Consider the following 6,644-nt stretch of genomic DNA (forward strand, 5'->3'; position numbering starts at 1 on the left):
CTTGAAAACTCAGCCACTTCCTGTAGCAGTGAATTCCACAGGCTCTGTGGGTGAAGAAATTTCTCATCTCAGCCCTAAAAAGATTTTCATTTAATCTATATATTTAAACTATAGTTTCTACTTGATCAAATAAATAAACTGACAGGTTTTCACTATAACACCTTTTTCTATTTGTATGAAGTCATTTGAATTGCTTATTTATGAAAATAAATTTGTATTTTTGTACATAAAAAACATGGGTTTTAATTACATTATGATTTCTTAGAATTCTTGACCATTTCCATAGTTCGTTGTATAGTCTCTGAAATCTGTGAATTAATCAAGCTAAATGGTATTGAATTACTGCTGTCACTGTACTAGACAGAACGTATTAGTTCGGGAATGTAAATAATCAACATATAATCACTATGCACTGTTCAAAACAGGACTCTTGGTTAAAATTATATTTGAATTGTTTAAGCAAAATACACTTTCAATTGGAGCTAGTTTTGATGCGATATTCAAGCAGCGTATAATGGTAAACAGAGTTATGGCAATGTTAGAAAAATGCTAATTCATAATTTAGGAACTAAGTTACGAGTAAAATAATGAATTTTATGAGGGAACTGATTTTCATTTTTACCTCTAGGCCTCTTGTAACCAATAGTACACAGCCTAGTCCTCAGTTAGGCGTGATAAATGACTTGTTCACAGTTATGCACTTCTTGTAATTCTGTTTAATTCTGTCCACTCACATGTAAAAATCACCCTGTGCAACAGCGCAGAAACAAATTTCAGATATAATGTGTTGCAGACCTTAGGTCATTCTACATGATTTAAATTGTTTTCCACATTGCTGCATACATAGGATTGACATATAAGACAGAAATAGTTTGCTGGAGGTTGAGACACAATGCGGCAGCTGTAGAGTGACAAAAGCTGCTGGCTGTTGAAGACCTAGGAGGACCTTTAATATAGTTCACTTAACAACAAAATATAAAGTCAAATATGTTTCCAGTTGATTAGTAGATAATCTTTCATCTATTCATTTTACTGTTTTCAAGGCTGTCAATCACAGCAATAATGCTGTAAAATGCATTCCCTTAAGACCCTAGCACGGGATGGTTTTCAATCTTCCACCACACAGTCAGCTACCAGTGGGATTAAACATCCTCCTCTCCTCTTCTTCACTATCGTCGCACACACAGCTTGGTGAAGTCTTGAACTCATCTGTGGCTAACTTTCATCAGTTTAAGCATGGAGTCAAGCCAACCTTAAGTATTTGTAGCTATCTGCATGCAAAAATCCCATGGTTCTGGTTGCAGTTCGTGGAGTGAGCAAAAACAAACAAAAAATGTTAGCACTTAAACTTATCTTCCACCAAACCAATGAATATATTTAGAATACTGCACATCGCCTCGTCGAGTTGAACTCAAATTCACCACCGAGTATGAAACAGGAGTTTTAAACAATGTACTAGACCTTGCTAATCTAAAGGACAGTACAACATGAAGAATATAAAATATTTCTTTCGTTTGTCATGACCACGTTTTGATTTGGGCAGTGGAGTTAAAAATGGGAAAATGGGAAAAACAGCTTTAAACCGAGGAAACTGTGAAAGAAGGTGTTTGCAGTTTGAACAAAAACGAGTTACCAGAACTCATTATGTGTTGTATCAGCAATATTGACGTATTCAAGCAGTGGGGGAGGAGGCTAGACACTTTAGCTTGGTGGCTGTGTCCCCAGCAGCAGTTTTGCCCAGTAACAGACTTTTGATTAGTTTTATAACCAAGGCCAGTTGTGTTTTTCAGGAGTGCTTAGCATAGTAACAACCTTTTGATTTGTTCCTGGATGAGTGGCTACAGATTTGTGTTTGGATAATACAGCAGAAACATCCAAACAATGAAGGGGAAAGTAACTTTCTCTCTTTTCTTCCGTGACTGGAGAAGTTTAAAAAAAGAGAATCCAGAGCAGCTAACTATTCTCCGTCTCACGAAATTCTCTTCTTGAAAGGAATAAAAGGGAAAACCATCTTCAGAGGCACTGAAAGGGTAAATCTTCAATGGGAGAATGAAAGATTGAGAATTAGGTGTATCTTTAATCTCATGACTTCATCAAAAAATTGAAAGGAACCAGAAGGGATTCATCAATTCCTGTAATCCAGGCTACTGCCAGAACTGTGCTTCACTGACAATTTATTTCATTCCTTCCTTAGACATAATACTTGTGTTTTGTGTCTTTGTGTGTCTGTTTGTATGTGCAGGAGAACTTTTTAAGAGGGGTAGAATTTAAGTGATTGAGAATAGCTAATTCATGTTTCTTTTCTGCCATTGGTTAAAAACAACAACAACAACAATCCTTCTGAGGAAGGGTCACCAGACCCGAAACATTAACTCAGTTTTTTCCTTCACAGATGCTGCCAGACCTGCTGAGCTTTTCCAGCAACATTGTTTTTGTTCCTGATTTACAGCATCCACAGTTCTTTCATTTTTTTATTGGTGAAAAACAATCTGTTTGTAGTAAATAGGAGTTTTCCTTTTAAACACAGAAACCTGACGAGTGTTTCCTTTTCATCAGTCAGGTCATCTGGGGACTTTGAATTAATTGAGTGAAGAGAAATATTTACAGGTTAATAATTAAACGATCAGTAGGAAATTTAAAAAAGATCCAGGTAAATAAAGATACAGGCCAGGCAATCTGTTGTATCTGTATGATGTGCGAGCTGGTGGACCCCATTGTGGTTCAGTGTGATCACAATTGTTGCAAGTGTTGGTTGCTTAAAGTAGGAGAGACTAAGACCTGATGGCAGAACCTCAGAATGAAGGGACAACCCTTTAAAACTGAGATGAGGAGGAATTTCTTCAGCCAGACGGTGGTTAATATGTGGAACGCACTGCCACATAAGGATGTGGAGGCCAAGTCACTGAATGTATTTCAGACAGAGATAGATACGTTTTCTAGTGGGGCCTCCAAAAAATCATCTCACAGACATTCCACAAGTTTCTTTTCTTAGGATCTGCTACCAACCTGATTTTCCCAGTCCACCCACATATTGATTAGCAAGGGGGTCGAAGGTTATAGGAGGAAGGCAGGAGAATGGGGTTCAGAATCATATCAGAGAGTCATACAGCAGGGAAACAGACTCTTCGCTCCAACCAGTCCGTGCCGAACATAATCCCAAACTAAACTCGTCCCACCTGCCTGCTCTTTGCCCATGTCCCTCCAACTTTTCCTATTCATGTATCTATCCAAATGTCTTTTAAATATTGTAATTGTACCCGCACCCACCACTTCCTGAGGAAGTTCTTTCCACATGCAAGCCACCCTCTGTGTAAAAAAATTGCCTCTTATGTCTTTTTTAAATCTCTCTCCTCTCACCTCAGCCATATCAGTAGGTGGACCAATGACTCAGCAGACTCAATGGACTGAACAGCCTAATTCTGCTCCTATATGTTATGCTCTTAAGGTAATGCTAGGTAGCACACAAAATACCTGCCAATATATAGCCAATAAATATTGTAAATGACAGAGGTACACAATCAACATATTTTCTTTCAGCCCTTTGCTGCAGTAATATTGGCTTGCAAGTTACATCTGTTCATTCCTTGCACCCAGGATTATGCTGGAGAAAGGAGGTGGGTCTTTAAAATTTAAAAGTAGTTATTGACCACATAGGCTTAGGAGTGGTTTTAAAACAAAATAGAAGTTTGCTTAACAAGAAGAGAAAGTGATGGCCTAGTAATGTTATCGCTGGACTGTTAATCCAGAGACCCAGGAATGTTCTGGGGGCTCGGGTTCAAATCTTGTCATGGGAGATGGTGTAATTTGAATTCAATAGAAAGAAAATCTGAAATTAAGTGTCTAATGATAACCATGAATTCACTGTCTATTGTCAGGAAAATAAAACCCATCTGGGTTACTAATATCGTCTAGGGAAGGATACTGCCATCCTTACCCAGTCTGGCCTACATGCGACTCCAGATCCAAAGCAATGTGGTTGACTCTAACCTGCCCTCTGGGCAATTAGGGATGGCTAATAAATGCCAGCCTAGCCAGCAACACTCTCATATCATGAATGAATAAAAAAAAACTACCTGCTTAGTGACTGTTGACTGCTCCAAGACCTGCCAGAGCCAACTGTTCCTTTCTAACACCTGCCAAAATTGATTTAAATTTCCACAAGGCAAGATGGTGTCAAATCTTTATATTGGGCAAATGTTGAAGATACGTTTGTAATTTGCAATAGCTGAAAATGGAGCTCCTAAATGCTAATTGGAAATGTCAGAAAATTTAATGACTAAAATAAGACACTAAAACAATTTAATCAGAAATAAAATGTGAAGCTCCAGCAATATAACTATGGTCTGAATTTCAGAAGGAGTGTTCAGTTTTGTCATTGTTGTAATTTTAAATATGTCACTTGCGCATTTTGACTAGAAAATGTAAGCACCATCTGTGTAGCTCCCAGTCTCTCCACACACACCCAGCAAGTCAATACACCTCTGACTTTGATGTACATTGAGGTTCAGCAAAGGGAACTGGTACTTGTATGAAAAGCAAAAAGGCACAAAGAAATGCTTAGCAGAACTTAGTGCATTCATTATGTGTTAGTCACGACCAATTGAAAGACACATATGATAAAGGTATTTAATCTCATTGAACCAAATTTGTTCACTAATAACCTAGTTATACACATGCATAATACTTAGAGAGGATGGCTGTGTACAAAATTAAAGGTTACAGATGAAAGACACGGTGCAAGGGATTCTTCATTTGTACAGAATGTTCTCGAATAATACAAATACTGTCAAACAATAAATTGTTACCACTAGCAAAAATAACTTCACACATTTTTGAGAAGATGGCCTTTCAGCTAGTCCACCTTGTCCTTTACAGAATACCATCAAATTTACACAGGAACCTGTTCAGACAATCAAAATCCAATGAAAACATTGTGAGAATTATGCCATATGCAAGATTATACACAAACAATGTACAGTGAACCATGCTTATATTCATAATGAAATTAATTTGTACATTAAAAATGAATGTGTTAAAATAATAATATCAAACTGCATATTCTCACAAAAGTATCATTATTAATCCACATGTAAGATAATAGCACTAATGGACAGTTACTTGAAGATAAAGGTAAGATTCTTTTTTAATTTAAATTATTTGCTAGTTACATCTTGAAAAATAATGCAGGAATGAACATCCTGTTTGGGTTTATTTAGAAAATTGTACCTTCAATAACCATAGTATTTTTCACAATGAAGTGATTATATCTTGAATTAAAATTCCTAAACTGGCCTCCTCTTTAATATGTTAATTATAATTATTATGGATGGTTACTCAACAACTAAAGCTTTACATGTTACTGCTCAGTATAATGGTAATTAATATTATAGTAACTAACTGGGATATGGAATCTTTCAAAAGTAATTTTCAATATGTGCTGAGTGCTTAGGATTAATATGTGAGCTGTGACCCCTGTATGAATTTGTGAGTTACAATGTTAAACTGTACCCTGAAAGATAATAAAGCTTATCTTCATGATATTGTTATTTTCAAATTCTTTCACATTGGTTTGAATTTCTAAAACAAGAAAGAGAGGTCCACAAATGCCCAACTAATTGATTCCTGCTTTCCAGACACATATATTTGTTTGGAATTGTCCAACAATGGTTCAACTAGTCTAAGTACATTCTGACAAGAGACATAAATAAGGCATCAAAACAGAGCTCTTTGAGTGATGAGGCAGATACAGGTTATGATGGAATAAAAGAGAAAGGTAGATGAAAGGTAGAATGATAAAGTCAGATGAATGTTTCAGGCAAGAACCATGCTAAGTTGCAACATGAGAAGGAAAATGAAAAGGAAAATAAGATTGGTAGCAAGTGGTGGGGAGGCAGTTCTATTACGGACAAAGAGGCTCATATATGCTTAGAGGCCTAGGGGAAGGGTAGAATTGTTAATGAGGACTTTGTTCAATGTTAACTAAGAAAGTGAATGCTGACCAAATATCAGTAGAAGCAGAGGCAGTGGAACACGGTCTCCTAGCAGGGTCACACGACGAGATTTTGGGTCATGAGCTCTGAAGCAGCAATGGCTTCCATCAAGGCCAGACAGTCACCTGGATCCTTTAAAATGCTCCTTTTCTTCTATTGGCGGGCATGGCCGAATCGTTTGCACACTAAAGCCCGAATGAAAAGGTGGGTGTTCATTCTGCCCCACAAAAGAAATGGAAAGAGGGTGTGTGATGGAAGGGGGATCTGGTGGGGGAGGGGGGAATGGGAAATGGGAACGAGGGAGGGGAATATGTGGGGTTGAAGAGGTATGGGGTTGGGGTTCGAAGTTAAGGAGGGGGATATAGCAGTTGGCGAAAGGAGAGGGATATTTGGAGGATGTTGAAGAGAGGGGAAAGATGGAGTGGTGGTGAAGGTGGGAATAGATTCACTCTCCTCTCTGCTAAATATGGAGCTATCCTACCCCAATTGACTGAGCAAGTAAAGGTTCCCTGCACCGCCACTCAACAACACAGTCCACCCAAATATTCAGCCCAGGTACCACAACATGAAAACACCAATCGCTGGAGATCATAGCAGGTCAGGCAGCATCCAGGGAGAGAGTGCAAGCTAATGTTTCAAGTTTAGATGACTCTG

Source organism: Rhincodon typus, chromosome 25, assembly GCF_021869965.1.
Source record: "Rhincodon typus isolate 14 chromosome 25, sRhiTyp1.1, whole genome shotgun sequence".
In the NCBI taxonomy this organism is placed as follows: domain Eukaryota; kingdom Metazoa; phylum Chordata; class Chondrichthyes; order Orectolobiformes; family Rhincodontidae; genus Rhincodon; species Rhincodon typus.